Raw genomic sequence first — 21,374 nt, 5'->3', positions numbered from 1 at the left:
CACACTTCTGCCCTCTTGTGTGGATGCCCTGTGATACACTTCTAAACTACAAGAACCTGGGCTAGATTCCCTTCTTTGGTGCAGAGGATGGACACACAACAGACAGAGTTAATAAGCAAGTTGAATACAAGTATTTCCAAACTTTGAAATGCTTGTTTTCAACCTTTTTTTTTTTAAATGTTGGTTCTTTTTTTTGAATGTATGCTGTTTTGTTATTGATTTCAGAATAAACGCTTCACTAGATCTGAAGAAAGATATTTCTGTCTTGTACAGTTTCTCTGAAGTTAGTAGTTTCATCAGGGCTGAATTTTGCCCATTACATCTAATGAATTGTATATTCCAAAATCAATATTAATAATGTCATGTGCTCTTTCTAAATAGATTGCAGATATTCATATAGTCTGTGTAAAGTTCATGTGAAATGATACTTGCCTATTCTTTATTCATCCTTTTGGTCAATAAATTATCCTTTATCTTTTCAGTAGTTAGTTTCTGGGATCCTTTTGGACATCTGTATTTATCATTTACAAAACCATCACCAGTAAATCTTTCTCTTTTCAGATTTTTGATGGAAAGACCGTGGTTTTCAGGATTATTGGCTACTTCTCATTGTGTGTGTGGATTGTTGTTTTTTAAAAAAATATATTTATAACTTGTTTTATTGGTTAGTTGCAGTTTGTCAATTGAAAAGTTGTTTAGCAAAACATACAGCATCAGTGAGGCACTGAGAAGGAAAATCAACCATCCACTTGCTGAATCTCTTCATTTCCTGTGAGACACCATTTCATCTAAGATATAAGTGGCTCACAGAGGTTGGAGTGATTCATGATTTCCATACTACAGCACCATTTGCTAGGATTTTCTGACTTTTGTATTTATCGATAGAGGTAACATTGCACAATGTCAAAGTAAAAAAATATAGCCTTCCGAATGTGCTTTCCTGATTGTAAATGGGACTGGATATCCTGTACTGAAATGTCAGGTTAGATCCTTTGTAAACTCTGAAGCTTGCTCTCAGAATAGAACACTTCTGGAGTGTATTAAATTGGTGTTAATTGAGAAACACATATGCCAATGACATTTTAAGCTACGCTAAATAAAACCAAACCTTTAGCAGGTCCCTATCACAGAGAGATCCTGAGATTTCACTGAACCTGCTGCTGCCGTCATCTTTTTTCCATCTATGCATATGTTGCTTGCAATGATATATGGTAACTCCTGATGCAAATACCACTCATGCTGCTACAGCTTAAAAGGCCTAGAAATAGAATGCAAACACAATGTCTGTTTTTTTCTGCTCCACATTATAAAAACCTATGACCAACAGCCTAAAGTTTGATTCCTTTTCCCTGCAGTTTTCACACCAGATGACTTCTAAACATACATTTAGTGCTGCAAGTCATAAAAAATTCATCGCCTCTTTCTTCTTTTAGGGGGACTAATTCTGCAAGTGACTCAGGGTTCTCTTGCTCCTGTTGCAGCTGAGCCACAGGCCAGCCCATCAGGAGGGACCCATCCTCAGGCAACCCAATGCCCAATACATTCATTGACTCCACCGACATGGCTGGCCCCTGGATCAGGCCCTAAGCATATTGATAAAGTACATGTGCTCTACCTATAGATAAATAAAGCCATTTGAAAAACACAAAGCAAAATTGAGGTTGAAGTCCCTATCGTGTCAATATAGTCATGGGATGTGGCAATATTTTGTTCCACGTTTTATTTGTAACAGAAAAGGAAGGGCAGCCTGGATATTACCTAAGGCTGGGTCTCCACAGTACTAGCTACACGACAGCTCAGTGGGGCTGTGGATAAATCCTGCTCTGATGAAACCACACAGCCCCTCCCAAGCTGACTTTGCAAAACTGCTCTTGTTAGAGCAGCTGTCTTCTGCTGTGAGTTAGGACAAGAGGTCAAGAGCCATTTATGAAGGGTCCGGTACCATTAAGCTGGCATGTTATAGCTATGAGTGGAACTCCCACTAGCAGCTCATTGATTTCCAAGTGTCAAAGCCCACTACTGCTTTGCCATGCATCATCTTTGTGCCTTTGAACCAAAAAAAAAAACCCAACTTTTTTCCTCAAATAGCTCATGCAGCATTTTTATTTTGGTTCGTGTTTTTTTTGGACAAGCAGAAATTGTTTCGAAGGTGTATTGTACTGTCACTGTCAATTGCACTGTAGGACCTTTCTTGGTGAGAAGATTATTTGTGGCCATCTGTCTCCTGACTATGTCCTGAAGGTGCTTAGATTTATCTCTGACTCACTGCCTTTATAAGGGTAACTAAAAACACACTAAAACCTTGAAAGGAATTCAGTTTCTGTAAAACCCAGACTTATAGGTGCCTGGCTCCTAAGTGGAAGGGAATAGGGGTCTCTTTCCCAGTTGCTGCCCGTAGGGGTAGTCACAGGGAGTCGCCAGTACCTGCCTGATGCACAGCTTGAAAGATCAGTGAGGGGGGATGCTCAGGATGGGTACACAAACTGCTGAGCTGTTGCAAAGCACAGTTTCAGAAGTTCATCATGCATGCTGCAAATCTTCTTCCCAACTTATACTTATTTCTTTTGTTTCAGATAGAGCATTGCATGTTGGGAAGTCTGAGGGAAGGGCATCAATGGCAATGTATCATCACATGGGACATAGTTACCTGGTAGCTATGCTCCAGGTCCTAGAATGCTTGATGTTGGTCTATGGCCTTGTTCCTATGTCAGGAACAAGGAGTGGGATTTATATCTCCAATTATCTGATAAATGGAAATGACTGAAGACTTTTAGCTTTTTGAAGATATATCTCTGTTCCATGCCTTCTCTTGTGAGAGAACATTAGACTGTACATTCAGTAGTTTCTAATTCATGATATGTGCTTTTCAGGCCAATCAAGTTTTCCTGTTCTTGTTTGTTACGTACAGTACAACACATTGTTTTAAAGTGAATATGTACCTACAGCATCCTACAAAGATGGTAGCATCTTTATTTGCATTTTGCAGATGCGAAGATGCAGAGCAATTGAATGCTTTGCTAAGGTCAGAAAGAAAAGCTGGGGCATGAGTAGGGAGATTTTGCTGACTGCCCGTTGCAATCATTGTCTGTCCAGCCTCTCTGTCTGTCGTTCCTCCTTGTGACATTGTGTTCCACCACCGTCCGTTGCAGCAGCTGTGGAGCACAGGAGACTTATGCACTGTTGGTGACTAGCCAGCTGTTTGCCATCCTATCTTTCACTGTGTAGCTGCATGCAGAATTTGATTATAACTTGCTTAATTGTCCACTTCCTTATAATTGTTCTTGCTGCCACCTCTCCCATTAATGGTGCCTTCGTGTTGGCAGGAACAGGAGTGCAATGTTGTGCTGTGCTGGAGGTTCTCTCTTTTCTCCTTTCACATGTCTCTTAGACACTATAGTTGCAGCCAGCATGTGACCATGGCTTTACATGCTTAGACACACTCTTACTAACCCCAGACTGAGGGGCTCCCTTGGTGATAAAACCGTAGATGCAGTACTCAAGTTATACAGATTTTAATGTAAAATATTATGATCCGTCTGTCTGCTTGCCTATCTGTCTATCTGTCCTATCTAATGGACCTACGCACAGGCTAGAATAGCTTGGGGAAGATCAGAGGGAGTTCAGGATCACAGGAAGAAAAAGGTCATTTTTTGTGTGCGTGCATGTGTTGCTCAAGCTAACTGATGAGGCGTCTTGGCAGGGCATTTCGACTTAAAGAAACAGCCCCATCCATTCAGAGACGCGAACACCCTTCTTGTGAAACATAGTTGAGAGTTATTTGCCAGAGGTGACTTTTTTATGGCTTTCTTGATGATAATGTTGCCTTGCAAGTATCTCTGCTGGGAACCTGCAAATATCTCCAGCAATACTACAGGAGTTGTCGGAGATAGGTGTGGTATGTGTGGAGGGGCCTGAGATTTGGTTTGTGTTTAATTTGGACATCTGTACATTCACATGCATTGCAAAATAGAGAGGGAAGCTGCGTGCGTGCCAATGGGGCTTGGGTGTCTCTGGATGCGTGTGCCCATGTGGTGGGGTCTGTTAGATGTACAGCATGCCACAACAGCTTGGAGATGTTTCACTTGGTGACTTTTTGGTGCCGATACTCTCTTTCAACTTCAAGCAAGTTTTTGTAGGTCAGCTGGGGATTAATTTTGCCCCCCACTCTGGCCACTAAATTGAGGATTCAATGGCTGGTGTAGTGCTGGGGTCCTGCGCTTTGGAGCCACCAGTGGGAAAGAAGCAGCCTGGTTTCCAGCAGCAGCCTCAGCTCACAGAGCAACCATTAGGCAAGCGGAAGCCCCTGGCAGGGTTACAGACCAGACAGTCTGTACCAAGGCAGGTCAAAAGGTGAGCTTACTGTTTACTGAATCAGTAAATAGCTTATTATTCAACCCAGCAACAGGGTGAAACCCCACATGGGACATAAATCCTCAGCAATTCAATGTTATCTAGCAGGGAATGGATTTGAGATCCAAGGATCCCTTGCAGTAGCAAAGGGGAACTCTGCATTTTAAAACCTTTTAGGGTCATTGTACCATACAGCAGAGTCATTAAGGAGCCCTCACATGCCAGAAGCAGTTTAACAGGCCCAGTGTTGGGCACTTAATTGTGTCAATAATTATTCACGCATTAGCACCAGCTCCTCCTTAAAGTGTGTACTATGGTGACTCATTAAGTTATTACTGGTATTCATTACCAGTAAAATTAGCCTTTTTTTTCAAAGTGTAAAATTTTATAGAAAAATATTGCTTGGAGTGCAACAGCTTTGCTCTACTCCCTGCTTGCTGGGGAGAAAACAAAAGTATGCGGAGATGAAGCAATATTTTTTGCCCAAAAAGAGGCCCTCAGATTAGAAAAGATCTTGTTCTCTCCTGCTTGCCCCTCTCCCCACTTTTTTTTTAAATTGTTTTGGTGTGTTTTATGTACTTAAAATTGGGGTAGGGGAGAAGCTACATTCTTCCCTGGCTTTGACTGTCTGTCCTGCATGTATACATGATGTTTTCTGGGATCACAACTGAGAACGATACCCAGTGTCTTTTGATTAATAAAGTGTTAATGTATATGCAGCTGTCTTTATGTTAAATGCTTCATGGTGCACTTTGTTTCTTTAAATGCTGATCATTTACAGTGAGCGCATACAGTATATATGCCTGGAGGGAGAGCAATTGTTACACAACTCTTTAATCTGAACCATGATTAAAATCCCTTTTGTTCCTCCCTCCCTGCATTACTCCAGCCTATCATCTTCTCTGAGAAATCATTTGGCAAGTAGATACGTGTGTATTTTAAGAGAATAACTCCTTCTAAAGAATCAATTTTGCCTTTGTTCTGGTTTTAGAACTTAGTTTTTTTTGCATTTCAATGTACAGGCCCGTTCAAAAGGCATAGGAGGGTCATAGCCTTTTTTTTTTTTCTGCATGAATAAGGTATAATTGAAATATCATGTATGCAGATATCATTACTTCTACAGCAATTATCCAGATTGTTTGTTTAGTGGGAACATACTTTCAAGTAGGGGTTGTTGCATGACACAGCTGAGGGAAATGACAAAAAATAGGTAAAGTCTCACACTGTGAAACTTTCCGTTGTGCCGAGAGTGTCTACTGGGGGAATCATTAGGAATTTCGAAGGGGAGGGCCATGGTGGTTTCAGAGAGAAATGTAAAGGAGGACAGGGAGGCTGCCGCTTAGATCTTGGGGAGAGGCTGCAGTTTGGCATTCTGTTTCATGTGGAAACCAGCAGTTAATGTGGTCCTTGTCGAAACTTGAAACAGCTCTATTAGTATCTTGATTGGGGAGAGGAGAAGAGACCAAGAGTAAACAAAAATGTGCGGTCTGGAGATGGGCTTAATTGTGCACAAATACATCTTGCCTCTGTGCGGCTTATTCTAATCACTCCAAATGGCAACACACACGGTCGTGCGTACATACACACACACACACACAAATTTGATCTGCTCAAGCAGATAAAACTGCTATGTGTGTAATATTGCCAGGCTAGAAGGAAAAAAAAAAAATGGACATCTGTTTAACAATTCTCTATTGTAGACAGGATCATAGAAGCACTGTTGCCTGCCTGTCGTGTTCAATCAAAATGAATAAAATGCTGATTTAAAAAAAAAAAAAAGAGAGAGAAAAGAGAAAAAAATCAGGCAGGAGAGAGACTGAAAGTATTTGCCTATAGTTTTTTTGGTTTTTTTTTTTTTTTTTTGTTTAATTTCAGCAGCATGATGAGGAGGGGGAATCCCAGGGTGAGAGGAAGGCTTCAGGAAGAGTGAAGGGAAGATTTTGTTTTGGTTTGTGTTGGTTTTTATCCTCGGAACAGCCGAGAGAGGCGAACGGCAGTCGGAACTAATTGTAGCTCGCTCAGGAAAGTCTTCATTAGCACTTGCCACACATGGTTACCAGATGCGCCGAAGAAGGGGTGGGAGGAAGGGGGGAGGGGTATGTGGAGAATGGGCTACATACTTAAACCTAATAATCTGTCTTTTGTTTTCAGGTCCATTGTGTTGGGGAGGGGAAGAATGGGGAGAGGGAGAAATCCTGGCTGCTTTTTGATGCAGCCAGTTCCTATTAGCTGAATGGCATTCCTTGTCTTGCTGCCTCCTCCAAGGAAATAAAAAACCCTCAATCATGGCCAAGTAAAAAGGGATTTTTTTTTTTTTTTGGAGGATTTTTTTTTTAAGGCTATCAGTGAACTATTATTCCACTGAACCCAGCTGAAAGTATTTGGATAATCAAACTGGTAAACTGCTGTCTTTCTAGCCAGCTCATGACTTTGCGTGGGGTATTTTTGTGAGCTTGTGGATTCCCAGAGTATCAGTGGGACTGTTGAATTGTCAGTTCAATAGCAAAGCATCTCTTTGGTTCATGTGTACTGTGCCTGTGAGTGTGAGATGCAATCAGTGACTCCAAGTCTAGCAGGAAGGCAAGAAAAGCTCTGTGGTCCTGTCAGTCAGCCCTGATGTTGTCATCTTGGTCAAATGTTTAATCTTCTGCCTGTTGCTATTAACATAAAAAAAAAAAAAAGGAAAAAAAAAGAAAACTAGATCTTCCACGCATAGTGGCTGTCACTTCTGCAGACAAAATCGTGGTATTGCTGCCCACAGAGATGATTTTCTTAGGAACCAGTGTTAATTTACCACAGTTGTTACCAGAAAACATCTATTTGCTCCTTAGGAAAAAAAGAGCTCACCCCCCCCACCTTTCTCTTCTTTTCAACTGGTCATCTCCATGGGATCCTGCATGAGTGCCCCCACCATCTCCCCTCGCTTCGGCAGCACTGCAGCATCTTTCCCCTCTCTGTCTCAGAAATATTCCCATAAAGTGAGTGCTTTTCATGCTAGCATCGTGCTTGGACATCCTCTTTCATCCTGGACTCCCCTCTTCATTCCAGTGATAAGAGGACATCACTGTGTCTGGATGACAAGGCTTAGATGACTCTCCAAGTTCTGAATAATCAAGGATGGAAGTTTAATTATGGTACTACACATGATATCCACAAGATTTGGCACTCTGGTCATGTGAGAGAACAGCACTAGATGAACTTTTACTAATTAAGCACTCTGTTTCCCTTCCTTCTGGAAACCACAGGGAGGTATAAAAGTTTAACTTGTGTTAAAGCAAAATAGAGGCATTTTTGGAATCTTAAATAATCTGAGTTGAACCTAAATCTTGTGGCTCCAGCCTTGTTTTATCCAGCTCAGTTTGCCAATCTGTAATCTCATCCTGCTTTGGAGCCTGGAAATGTTCTTGCTTGCAATCTCAGAGCAGAGCAGATGTTGCATAAATAGAAAATAGGTTGTGTGCACAGCCTAATCTAAGCACAGAAGGGCACAGAAGAAGGTTTGGATGAATGTAAGCTAATCAGGGCACAGATCTGCTGTACTTTGGGATTTAGGACTATAAATTTTCAGATTTTTTCAGATATATTCTGCCTTCCAGATCCCAAATATGCCGTTCACTTTTTCGCACTGCATGGCAACTCCCACTTGGAGCTTTTTTTAATTCTTTGAGAATAGCATAATGCCTCTCAGCTGAAGGGCACCAAAGTAAATGGCTGGTGAGAAATTAATCTATTCCATTCTTTCTTCCATGTTTGACTGATTTCTCCATCCAATGATCTTGTTATAGGTCCAAATTAATCGAAGTCCAGGAATTCTTTCAGATTTTCTTAAGGAAATAATAAAGCCAAATCACTTAACTGACTTAGTTGCATCTGTGTTTCCTACTCTAGGATTGTGAAGTCTCCTTTGACACTGTTGAAATTGGTTCGATCGACATAACTAGCATAGGCAGTTACTGAGTGTGTGGCTTCCATGAAGTATCTTTATCACCTATCGAAAGTGCCAAGGAAGTGTTTGATAAAAATCAACCTATTTACCATCCTATTTTTGCTGTAGCTGCTATTGCATCAGTTGTTTTCTTTAGTAAAATTAAGTGCCATATTTGCAATTTGTATAATGCTATCCTACATTACTTACACAAGAAAGAACTGTGGCTGTGCCAACATGCAGTACATAGAGACAATATCTCTGCTTACAATAATTCGTGATTAGGAAAAACAATGCTGCAAACCTGATTTTTTTTGTCAAGTTTTCTTTCTTCTGGAGACATACATATGTGTCAGAGTTTTTTTCCCCATGTATTACCCACATAATTGATTTCACGTGCAAGTGCTGTTGTCTTTGTGGTGAAATCACAGACAAACACAGCAGGTATAACCTTAGCGGATTTTTATTGTCAGGTGTTCCATAGAGATATTAACTCAATTTGAAATGACTGTTGATGGCTCAGATGCCCCTACTCTCCACTCAACAGGTTTTTCAGTCCCTTGGGGCTTCAGCAGAACTTAGAAGTGCTTTCAGAAATGTGACAAACTGTTAACTTTAAGATATTCTTCATATCATTAACTTAATCATTAATTATTATAAGTTAATTATTTAAACATTTTATTAATTTGGAGATAGAAAGCATAAAGATTAGATTTATTTCCTGCTTTTTGTGCATTTCCTCACTGAAGTCAAGGTTTAAGGCAACAAGGCAAATATTTTTATGCAGATGCAAAACTAATCAGCCAAACATGAAAATACTCTGACTGGGTTTCCTGGAGGCCTTCCTGGGGATACTGCAATGCAAATAATATATAATGCAAATGATAAAGAATATAGCATAAGTATTGTAAGGCCGTAGGATTCAGTTGGGGACCAAATGTAGTGCATGATCCACGTGAGCTGGTACTACGATCCTTTTTAGGGCACTTGAAATTGCATGTCTGTGCTGCCTGGATCTCCTATCATGCTTTTTCAAACCCTCACAATGTTCTTCTATAATACAGTTCATCAAAATGCATGTTTCCTCACAGATTATGTCATTTAAGCGGAAAAGAATTGTAAATCCTTCTTTGGCCTCCTGTAGTTTTTCCTAGGTAGCTGGCTGAGCTCAAACTACTTCTGTTTCCAGTATGATATGTAAGTAATCAATATGATTTTTTTTGATATGCATATCAACAGCACTCTACGTAATTAGAGGGTATCCAGGAATATTCTAATGCTGCACAGTAATTACATATGGCAGCATTTTTGCTCCCTGTGATTTGCAGTTTTTCCAGTACAAAACACATGACCGAAACAACAGGCAGGAAAGTTTCACTGTAATGTTTGGAAAATCGAGAAGAGCAAGTTCACTGTGGAGAGCACAAATAGCTTTTCTCTTTTCCAGGGTAATGACTTGAAGATAGCTGTGCAGTGCAGCAACATGAGGTCCATCTTTTTGTTGCCTCAAAATGAGGTTCCGGCAGTGTGCTGTCCGGGAGGAACCTGTGGGGCTGCACAGGGACAGATGCTGCCTCAGGAGATTGCAGCCTGGTTTGTTTTTAGGATCGCGCAATAGGAGCAGAGCAGCCTGTTGCTCCCAGCCTGCACTGACTTCCAATAAGTTTCCAGTACTTACAGTGGATTTGTAGGTGTTGGCTATAGCCTGTACAGTTTCCAGGAAAGCTGGGAACCCAGTTAACTTTCTCTTGTTGAGAATGTTGCTACAGCTGAGACCAGAGCAAGGCTAGACTGAAACTTAGGTGCAAGGGAAGGTGCTGGTAAGGTATAAAGCATATCGTCATAAATACCCTTCCTCCACCTCTTTTTTTTTTTTTTCTTTCTCCATCCCTAAATCTGCTGAGGAAGATATGGAGTCAAGTTTATGTATTTAAGAGTGATACTTATCTTTTTAATTTTTAATGGTTGGGAATTTACAATTTCACCATACACACTGGAAGAAACATAACTATGAAATGAGAAGCATTTCTGACTGAATAAGCTTATTTTTGTTTTGTTTCACGACGCTGTTTTAGTGATGAAACAGATTAGTTTCCCAACACCATGCCTACAGTTTTATCTTAAAGCCTACAATATGTAATGTGTCTTGTAAAGCCCTGTTCTGAGATTACATGAATGTGTGAGAATCTCTGTCCCCACTTATGTAAAACCAAGTTTTTACTCCAATGAACTGAAAAACTTGAATATGCGACATGAGGGCACCCTAAGAAAGTAAGAGAAAGATAAAAAGCAAAAGGATCTCAAATACAGTCAAAGACATTTGTGTATGTTTTAAGGTCTTTTTTGTTTCTAAGCATCACTGTTTATGGCAAATCTTACAATTTTAAGTACTGGTCTGATGACATTTGGGAGACTGGGTGGTACCTAAAATATCCTTCAGATTATTAGTCCTCTTCTCAAGTCAATTAGTTTCTCCTATCTCACAGATGTGTGCCTCATCCTGCCTCATGGTCTTGCCCTTTCCCCATGCTCTTAGGTCCTGGAACCTGACAGTACCACCTTTCCTTGGCTGTGGTGCTCTTGCTTTCTCTCTGGTCCCAGTGAAGCCAAGGGAGCTGGGAGAGCTGAGCGCTTCTAATTTTGCCTTCCCCTCTCCCGTGGACACAGCCTCTGTTGTTTCTGCATTTGTTGAGCATCTTCATTTAGATTTGGCTCCAGGAACAATGAGTTGTTATGAAGAACCAGTCGGTTTGTGCATTAAATTTTAAGAACAGAAAGTGAATGACATGAGTATAAAATAAGTGTTTAAATAAACGTCTTAATCTCACTTGGGGCAGTTTGACAAAATAATGAAAACATACCATGTGTATATGTGTCTGCACAGAATCATTGTCATCATCATTTACTTTTGTTGTCAGCAAAATTAAGCAGTGGAGCATTTTAGGGAAGGTTGTGCTTGTGATCTGGTGGCAATCCTCAGCTTGTGGCATAGGCACCCAGCCTTTGCTAAGGCAGCCTGCAGTGTATGAGCTGGGCTGTGTTGCTCTGCAGAGCCCATTAGTTTTAAGAACAGCCTTTGTGTATAAGCAAGTACCTGCTTTTAAACAGGATGAGGATCAAGATCCCAAATACTAATTCTTCAGTTTCATCTGAAGGTATGGCTTGTCAAATTTCAGCCTGTTTCAGATCGATGATGGGGCAATGAATGCAATAGTGCTTTCTAGAGGTAAGGTCATACTGTAATCAAAACTAGAAAAAGAAATTGTGTCCCAACTTGGCTTGTATTCATTTCAAATTCTGTGTAAAAGTTTGAGTAGAATTTTTTTTTTCACCCAACAGTGCAACTCTGATCTTTTCTCATCAAAAGGAAAGAAGCAGCAGCAACAGTAATTCACATTAGTGCATTATCAATTCTTTGTTCAATTAGTGAATTTGAAACAAAATTTTAAATGCTAAAAAAGATAATTATTTCACAATAGAGACAGCAACTCCTAGGTAATTTCTTGACTTCTGTGAGCAAATTTCTTCCAGTTTAGGAAATTCAGGATTATGTTCAATTTTATAAGAATGAAACATCCATTTAACAGACTATAAGAGATGTTTAAAGCTGTTAAATACTATGAAATAGATGTATACAGCTAATTAAGGTATGTGTTGAATAGTAATTATGTCATCCTGAGGGATTTACGAATAAAGTCTAGTTAAAATTTGATTCAATCTTCTATCACTCACAGAAGGTGCAAATTATTATTCATTTAGTGTGCTCTGATTTCAGTTCTAAAGGTAAACCAGAAAAAAGGGAGAGGGATTTCTGTTTTATCATCATTGTTTAAGAACTAAGATCCCTTAATTATCACACTATAACAATAGTCTGCTACCAGCTTAGTGAAGCAGTCATTCAGCTTTGAAACTAACAATTTACCCTCCAAGCAAAGAAAGATCTAAGAAAAAGTGTTTAGTCAGCAAGCAAATATACCAAATTGTATGATTTGGCTTTTGTTGGTGCTTATGTTTCTGAGCTGTGCAAATGTGAGTCACTTACACAATACCTTTCAATCAAAGGCATCAAAGCAAAGGAGACAGATTTCACAATAAATAAATAAATAAATAAATAGACAAGACAATGGTGAAATAAAGCTCCATGGGATCTGGTTCTGTCAAGCTTCTGGAACCTCTTTCTAAGCTTTCTCTTTTTAGGCAACATTGGTAAGCTCTGGCCTTACTCCTTTGTGTAGTTCCTCATCATAGTAACAAAGAATTGGGTAAGATTCCTGATCACCTTGTGAAACTATAATAGAAAACTATAGAAACTATAATTGTTTTACAAGGAATTTATTTTTAATAACCTTAAAGGAGAAACTTTACTGCTTTTCTGGATTTATAACAGTAATTGAAAATCCCTGCAGTTAAGATTAAAGCTGGCCTAAACTGAAAAAAATAATTCTTTCGTAAAGTAATTCCTCAGAAGCTGGAAGACTCTAGCACCTACAGTCTTAGTGGTGGACTGGTAGAAACAGGTTCAGTTTCTGTTCTGCCCGCTTCAGAGGTCCAGCCTCTTTTGCTGCTCTGACTTCTCTTCTGCATGTCAAAGCTGTCATGGAAATTTTGTCAAAACTGAGATATCTTCTTGATATTTTTTTTTATTTGTTGTATTTTAATTATTTAAGTAGGAAAAACTTTTTCCCACAAATTACTTTCACTAAACCTATTTCTTCCTTAAAAAAAAATAATCAGACAATAGTCATATTACCAAAGATACAAGACATTACTGTGAGGGTGGTGAGGAACTGGGACAGGTTGCCCAGAGAAGTCATGGGTGTCCCGTCTCTGGAGGTGTCCAAGATCAGGCTGGATGAAGCTATGAGCAGCCTGATCTAGGGGGAGATGTCCCTGCCCATGGCAGGGAGGCTGGAACTGGATGAATTATAAGGTCCCTTCCAAGCCAAAGTGTTCTATGATTACTCCATTTTTTTCCTATAAACTAAGAATACATAATCCATGTAGCTATGTTGGCAGTTATTGTTTGGGATCCTTGGAAAGTAACTTCCAGTGTGCTGGATAGATGTATTTGTTGTGTGGTTTCATTGCAGAAAGGTAAATATCCTCCTGCCCTCCTTTTTTCCATATATATTTTCCTATTTATATCACTGGGACTAATTATGTATATTAAACACCTTTATGGGAATAAGGATTGTGTATCCTGCTCTGCTTAATGCCAGCCAGTACTGAGGAGCAGCTACCTTTGAAAGAGAGCACAGTAGCTGCCCAGCAGCTCTGCTAAATTGAGCTTAAACAAAGGTGCTGGACTTCTTTGGAAAAAACATCCAGAATTAAAACCTAATTTGCTGTGTTCTGATTTTGTCTTTCTAACCAAAGTGGCATTTTGGTAAAGTGAATAGAAGAACCCACATTATTTTTGGTTGGTTGGGTTGGATTTTTTGAAGAGAGACAAATGCACTTGACATAACTGGTTTTCTCTGCGTGTCCCATCATGTTTAATCTTTTGACACAGCTGCTTGCTTACAGTATGGTTTGGAGTGCTACCCACTGAAAAACTGTAATCCTAATTGTTACTTGGAATTTGGCAGAAAACAACCATATTTATGCTTTTTTTTTTCTTTGTCTGCTTCATAGAAGTGGATAATATTGTGGGTAATATTGTAATAGAAGTGAAAAGTGTTCCCTGTTCTTAGCAAGATAAGAAAATGTTGTTTCTTATCTGTGATTTTAAAAGAGTTGAAGGGTCAGTGAGGTATAGATACATGAAAGCTACTGCGCACTTGGTAGGAGCTGCAGAGGAAGAATATCTCTCACAGGCGACCTGTTTGAGTGGGAGGGAAAAGACGGATGAAGCTTCTAAGTGAAGGGAGAGGACTGGAAAAAATGTCAAGTAAAATCAGAGAAATGTGTTGGTTTATTTGCTTAAAGAAACAGGTACACAGCTTTGAGGTGGATATTGAAAAGAAGAGAGCAAGTCAAGTTGAAGGCAGCTTAAAATGCTTGCCTGCTCTTGATGCTTTGGGATTTATATAAATTCATAGGCCCCTTTGGTCTTTGCAAGTATCTGAGAGAAGGATGGAGAATGGGATGGGCTCTAAGCCACTTTTGATTTTGAGAGATTGCATGGACGTACAGGGCAGTCTGCTGTGTCCAGGGTGTAGCTTAACTGGGGCTTGCCTTGTCTTCCCACCTGCCTCAGCACAGCTGCATCAGAGGGGTAGGCAGATGTGCTGGAAGTGGTATGGGGAAGGTTTAAGGCTGCGCCTGTCAGCTGCCAAGAGTTAGCTGCTTGGAAGTTGTTTTTCTCAGCAACATATGCAGGAGCTACAAAGAAGGGCAGTTTGATTTAGCGATGCAGAATGCATGTGCTGAACTTCGCAATAGGGGCTGTTTGGTTCTGCAGCTACTTAAATAACTTGTTCTCCTCACCATCCTCAGCAGATTTGTAGCTGATTTTCATCTGATGTAAGCTACAGGAGCTGCCGGCTACCTGGCCTGTGCTGGCCTTTGGGTTGGAAGTGGAGCAAATGCCTCAATATCTACCTGTCCCTGCTGCTTTCTGCAGAAAGCAGAAAAAAAACATCTTAGGTGCCTTTTTTGTATTACAATAGCAGTGGCTGTGTCTGGTCACCACAGCGTCCAAATACGGAGCTGGTTTTTTTTTCTTGACACATTAGTTCTTGTCTAGCATTTATTTGCACACTATTCTCTGGTCAGTAAGAGATGCGTATCCTGTATTAAGAGGAGTAATGATGTTTCATGGGCCTGGGGACCAGCGCTGTGAAATGAGGGCCTAAAATTCACGAGTGTGTGCTATCTGTTGAAGAAAATCTTGTATTTGTTCTTGGGTAATTAGAATACAGTGGAAATATGGGGCCAGTCTTTCCCCCTGTTAGATTAAAGGCTGCAAGCTTAACTAGAAACATGAAAGCCAAAGTTCTATATTCATCTGACACAAGAAGAGGAAGCTTCATGTAAAACAGTGTTGTAGGACGTTGGTATGCAGTCTGAGGGGAGTCCATTTGGATTTTATCGAAGCAAACCCTTTTCTTGCCATAAAGCAGTAACACAAGTGAACACCAACAGTAGACACTTTCCCAAAAGGCACAGAGTGTTTCCCAGTGAAGATTTTTTACAGTGGAGTCCAGCACTATAAAGTCTTTGACTCTACTCAAAGTCTATATGCAAGTAATTTTTGGTTTGTATCATAGAATAATAAGAATAATAACTTCAGGTTCACAATTCATTATAAAGCATCAGTGTTTTTGGAAGAGGTTATTGTGTTGTTGGGACAAGGAAATGAAGAACTGCTCCATAGCACTTGTTATAGGAATAATGGAAAAAGACAAGCTTGTCCTCCTATTTCTTGTTATTGAGAAGTGCATAGAGGTTGCCTTTTTTACAGTATGTGGGCTAAAGTTTTGGAGCTGCACAGTTAAAGCTTATATCTTACTTTTGCACTGACGAGTGGAAATAGCTAGAATAACTGGTAGCACACATAATATCATTTGCTACTGTGCTTCTAATAGTAACATATTTCAAAAATTATACTCTACATTTTGGAGGTGGTGAGGGATTTATGTCTAACAGATTTTGCATTCCATGTAATTTGGATTTAATGACTCGGTGTGACACAGGCAAAAGAGTTTCTGAGTATGTGACTCTCCCTTGCCATAGCACGGTAGGTATTTCATCTAAATTTTTGGTTGCATGCTAAGAAATCAATATGTAAAGTAAAAGCAAACAGATATGTAAGAGAAAAGCATCAGAGAAGTTGAATAGTCATTTACAGGGTTAGTGTTTAAAGCTGGCATATATTTCTGAGTGGGAAAGGGCTTCAGAGTGGGCCAATTCATAAATCACTTCTTCCCCTTCAACAGCTAATACAGAGACAGCAGGTGTGTTAGCAGCCCCTTGGAAAGAGGACCGGTTGTAGTTTGTGACAGAATTGAGTGGAGATGATCCCAAGCTGAAAGTCAAAACAGCATCTTCTTTTAAGTTCACTGAGTGATCTGCAATTTCATTCCAGCGCCTAACACAGGTAAGAGGTTTCTACAGAATCTGCATTTGCCAAGGTGTCTTGATGTGTGAATCCTAACCCTTATTCATTGGTGCCTTCAGGGTTTGAAACTACTGGTATCAGTACCAGTTTTTTTGGTAGTTTTATTGAGCTTCAAGGTATCTCTTTTGGCAAAATCAAGTCAGAAAGCTGTGATGCCTGTGTCAGCAATCCTACAGTAATGAATGCACACATGGAATGTGTGGCGCCAAATTTAAGAGTAAAAAAGGACTGTTTCTTAAATCTTTGTATCTCATTTCCATGTGAATCAGGAGAGATTTGTTTGAGTTAAGCAAGAGGTCTACAGCAAGGTGGGAAGTGTTATTGGCTCTTGGCTCTGTTCTTGAGCCAGTTCCTGGAAAAAGTAAATTTGGTCCTGAACTGTGTTGCTGCTAGAGAATATATAAACCAGAAAAAAAGTCCTGAGACATTCTAGAGTGTCTTTTGAAATGTCGTGTGTGAACACTAGGGATCTGTCTGAGAGAAAGAGACTACCTGCACCATCCAGGCTGGACCAGCTGCACACAGCTGTGCAGCAAACTGACATTACTCGGTTGATGGGCAGAACCCGTCAGGGAGTTAGTGGGGGTGGGAATGAGCTCCTTGTTGCAGATCCCCACTCTCAAGCTTCATCCTTGCTCCTTTTCAATTTCTATAGGCTTGTATACTTGTTCTTGGGCATACTAGGTTCCTAGGCAGACCTGAGCTTTCCCTTTTTTTATATAGGATGAGCTCTGCAGTCTGTATCAAATGCCTTGCCGTGAAAAGTTACTTGAGAAGTCATATTCAGTGGAAGTGGGGGACATACTCTGTGTCTGCTTACTGGAGGTACAATGTATATTAGATCATGAAAATTGAGATCTGTTTTCCTCCATCATCATTTCATTGGAGGTGAACAGCAAGAAAATATGTAGTTCTGTTCTCTGTGGCTTAATTTCATTCAGAGATAGGTCTTCAGGACAGTAATATACTACTTCCTCAGCTGATGTACCCACAAGACCTCTGTATTAAGGTGTAAGCAGTGCATGCAATGTGTGCCATGCATCCTATTCTACCCCCCACCTCAAATATGCTGTTCGTTGTCAGTGACTGCATGATGCTGACACACAGCCGTATGTGGCTTCTGCAGTTGGAGAAGACCCCCCTTAAAATGAGGAGCTGCCTCTGCAGCTGCATGGGCAGCGAGAGCTGGGGTGCTTCCATGGGGCAGCAGCCACAAAAGCTGCTTTCTGACAAGTAGTGTCCTTATTCTTTAATCATTAGCCCTAATGAAGGGGTTTTGTTATATTAAAAAAAAAAAAAAAAAAGAAGAAAAAAGAAAATAAAAGGAAAAAAAGAAAACAGAAACTAAAAAGAAAACAGAAACTAAAAAGAAAATAAAGAAACAGCCAAGAAGGAGAAAAGATGGGGAATAGTTGGGATTATCTCTGTGCTGTCTCTCAGGTCCAGTGACAACACGACTACAATGGGTAGCTTTCAGGACTGCATATGGTCTTCCTTCCAAGGGAGTTGATTAAGCGACTCCGGATGAAATTGAAATCCTGTGATTTGACCTTTGTCTGGCCTGGGAGGGCTGCAATTCGCATAACAATTTCCTTTTGTTCTTTGTTTGGAGTTATTAATCCAACATGAGCCTCGAATTAATCAGGGGTAGTGCGTTGTTACATTTCTAATTCACAGCTCCACTGCTTGTGTCTTTTTTAATTAAGGCCGAATGATAGCAGGCCTTAGCCCCTGATTGCAACACTTACTAACCACACATTGAGGGATGAAGAGGCTAAATAGGCAGAATGAGATTACTTCAAGGTTTCACTTAATTGTTTTCTTCCTTTAAGTAAAAAGCACTGAACGAACATTGTTAATGCCAGGCTGGGAGTATTTCTTTTATATGTGTGGTGTGGGGGGTGTGTGTGTGGGTGTATGCACGGGGGGGGGGGGGGGGGGGGGGGGGGGGGGGGGGGGGGGAGGGGAGGTTATGATGGGTGCACTGAGGACTCAGCGCATTAATGGCTCAAGGGTTTGTAAAACTGAAACCTTTGGTTATTGATTTAAACCATTCCTCACACCTCCCCTGGGGGGCAGGGGCAAGGGTAGAGGAAGAAGGAAAAGAATTGAAGAACATTAAACTTAAGTTAGCTTCATGGATTTTCTTGTGTCCTGCGTGAACCCATTTGTTTATGTAGTTTTTCTTGCTGTTTGCTAGTTGTTCAAAGGTAGAAAATGCAGGAAGATTGAAGGCTATCAGAAATGCTAGAGAAATGTGTTGAGACATAGCTCTCCAAAACGTAAGAGTGGTAATAATGATAATAAAATAAAGGTGAGCCAGTTGTGTCACACATCAGATTTTGCTCATACTGAAGGATGTCTAAGGCATGTTTCAAAAGCTGTTTGTAAATTTGCATTGTCAGAGCAGTTCAGGGCCACAAAGGTGCAGGTGCTATTCCAGTGGAATAGTGTAGATGATCTCGGTTGGATTCATGGTGGATGATTCAGCCAGTGCCAGCCAGGGAAAGAAAATGCACTGGACACCCAGCCTTGCAACATTTATTTACACAAATAGTTCTGTTAGCTTTTTTTAAAAAAAGAAAATGTGTGTGTGACTGAATTCATATTGCCCATTGTTTTGGCCTCCTATGGTGCAGGGTACCGTATGGTACATTGGGTATGATTTTTTATAGAGAAAGGTCAATATTTAAGGTCCCAAACCTTCAGTTGCTGAATATACAGATATCCCATTGAATTCAATTTGAGTTATGTGCCTGCAATATCAGGTAGAGCTCTGTAAGGAGCTGGATGGATGGAGGAAGCGCTTGCTTGGAAGAGCAAATGTTTCTGTGTAAAGTGGCAAGCTGGTGTTAATCATACCTGGCTGCACAGATACAGAGCTGCCATTCTGACTCTGGCATAGGATATATAGGACAGCAACACCATTCCTGCTTTTCAATGCGCAGTGGCTGTTCCATGCAGGATTATCTAAGAATGCAATGACAGAACTTCTAGATAGATTAAGCAAAAGTAGGGTATATGCTCCAAGGGAGAAAAATGCTCCAGGTAAAAGCTTATTTCTGTGTTTAGAAATCTAAATTGTGAACTGAGTCTGGTTTTTTTAGGTGAGCCTTAAAAGAAAAGGCTGTATATTTGGTCTTCCAGAGAAATGTATATAGAATCTGGAAACAAAACCAAACTAACACATAAATCTTTAGGTCTGGCCTTTGGCTGCTGCAAAGAAGCACCAGTGACTCCATTTCTTTCCATGTTCAGTCATGTCAACACAGGATTTCCACTGAATTGGGTTCACAGGTTCAAAGCAGTTTTCTTAACTTTCCTGCTCTTTTCCTAGTGCTGCCTGATCCTGTGTGTCAGGATACTTCTTGTATCTTGACAGTCAGGATACTTCTGGTAGATTGCCAGCTCCCGTGCAGGAAGAAGTCAATGGGATAAGAAGATGCTCAGTACTTATTGGAGTAGGGCTGCCTTACTGGCAGTTCAAGTACCTTACACATAACTTCGGTTTTCAGAGCTATTTTTGATGCTCTTGCACTGATTAACACCTATTCTGCAAATACTCCTACTGAATCAGACTTTGCATGGAAGGAATAGTATAAACCATGAGTAAACACACCAGAATCTGACCATCAATCACTTATTGTCATTTATTTCCATTTAAAGACTGAATGCTTCACATTTGTCCACCTTGTTCTCTTTTTTCCTAGAAATGTCTGCAGACCAAGGTACGTTTGTTTATAGCAAACACAATTTCAGAATTGAAGCCTACTGTCAATGTTGTTCTGTGTCTTAAATTTACATGCTTCTTTTTTTAATAATTGTTTACAGGTTCACTGCCATTGATTTAAAAGTGTCGCATTGCACTTCCAAATGGGCTCAGGGTGAATGGGTACCCCTGTGTGTTTCTCGTGTGTTTTGAATAACATCTTAAAAAACGAAGTCCTGTCTCTTCTGTCTCCTGTTTAAAATCTCATGGCAGTGGTCAGTATAATGTGTATATTAGGGGCACTTCTAAAATCTGCTCCTTGTTCTTGTATAGCATAATGTTCATCATTAATGTATTCTGTAGCTCTCCTCAGCTGACTTATAATACCATTTAAGTGCTTGGAGATCCTTCAAGATGAAAGAAGTTGTATAAACAGATGGCAGCAGTATTATAATGCTTCTTTGGATGGACAGCCCTTATTGTAAACTGTCTGGCAGGACCTTGCCATACAGCTAGAACCAGGTAACCTGTCAGTGGTTTTCAGCAGTTGGTTTGCTCTTTCTATAATACGACATTTGTAATTCCTTTCAATTGCTCTGTGAAGGAAGTTAGGCTTCTTGCCATACTGAGGAACCAAAGGACTGGGTCAGGGTATATGATAATGCTTTCCTATCCTTGCCCAAAGTGGCTGTAGTTGCTCTCATTTAGGGGACGACCCGTTGATCAGGAGTTCTTGAATATCTGGAGCTGCAGCAGTCAACAGTGACGAGTTCACAAATAAATAAGGGATGACTTATGTTGTCATTGCTACCGCTGTTATTCCTGACAGTTTTAGATAATCTGTTGCTATTTATGAAAGATTTCTGTTGAGATCAAAACTGCCCTGAACTCTCTTTCCTGACTCCTCTCCTCACTCTCCTCTCTATCCAGCTCCAGCAGGGATGTACTCCTCATGTCTCCAATGACAAGTCAGCCTTGTGCAGCAAAATGCCAAATTTCAACGGCAGCACATCGGCTGCGCTGTTCTTCCACTGTGTGTGGAGGTGCTGACACTCCTGCTTCTTGAAATCAGCAGCAGGTCAGCTCTGGCCCCTTATATTTCTCTGCTTTCTGCTTTTGGCCATAAGGTAGAGATTATGCTTAATGGTCCTTTGAGTTGCTCAGCGCTCCTCCCTCTGCGCTGTCTCCCCACGATCCCCCTTCCCGCACCCTCCCTCTCCCCACGTCAATGGGAGCCTTTGATGTCGCACAAGAGAAGACTGTTGGCTAACAGTCTGGAGGCTGCTTCGTTTGAGCTAACCACCACATGAAAACAAATGCAATCTATC

General features: G+C 40.5%; 1 protein-coding gene across 9 annotated transcripts in view; it reads left to right on the top strand.

Annotated features, from left to right (window-relative positions):
- The window catches only part of SOX5 (SRY-box transcription factor 5), a 651,718-nt gene that overhangs the window by 291,838 nt on the left and 338,506 nt on the right, over window positions 1-21,374 (top strand). For 5 of the 9 annotated variants that reach the window (XM_054078736.1, XM_054078719.1, XM_054078746.1 and 2 more), the window contains one exon: window positions 16,156-16,316. The exons of the other annotated variants lie outside the window; for them this stretch is intronic. The gene's annotated coding sequence lies outside the window, so the exon portion shown is untranslated. The remainder of the gene's footprint in view (window positions 1-16,155; window positions 16,317-21,374) is intronic. 9 annotated transcript variants of the gene reach the window in all.

The sequence above is a fragment of the Cuculus canorus genome, chromosome 1, assembly GCF_017976375.1.
Source record: "Cuculus canorus isolate bCucCan1 chromosome 1, bCucCan1.pri, whole genome shotgun sequence".
In the NCBI taxonomy this organism is placed as follows: domain Eukaryota; kingdom Metazoa; phylum Chordata; class Aves; order Cuculiformes; family Cuculidae; genus Cuculus; species Cuculus canorus.
This window is presented reverse-complemented; position numbering and strand designations above follow the sequence as displayed.